This window comes from Volvox carteri, assembly GCF_000143455.1.
Source record: "Volvox carteri f. nagariensis unplaced genomic scaffold VOLCAscaffold_33, whole genome shotgun sequence".
Classification (NCBI taxonomy): Eukaryota; Viridiplantae; Chlorophyta; class Chlorophyceae; order Chlamydomonadales; family Volvocaceae; genus Volvox; species Volvox carteri.
Genome location: NW_003307576.1, coordinates 454,040 through 454,251, shown reverse-complemented (window position 1 = coordinate 454,251; position 212 = coordinate 454,040).

Genomic DNA, 212 nt, shown 5'->3' with positions numbered 1-212 from the left:
ATGCCGATACACTGAAGTTCATTTTGGAGTTCCTCAGCGCGCCCATCACTCTATTTCTGAAAATTGTTCTACACCCATCCAATCGGGAGTTCCCCCGCTATCTCCTGTTCTACTCGATCCTGTCCCAGCTGGCACTGCTAGGTTTCGACCAAGCTTCACTGGTTATCTCCGCATCGCGGCAATCAACAGCTCCGCACCGGATGCGGAGATAA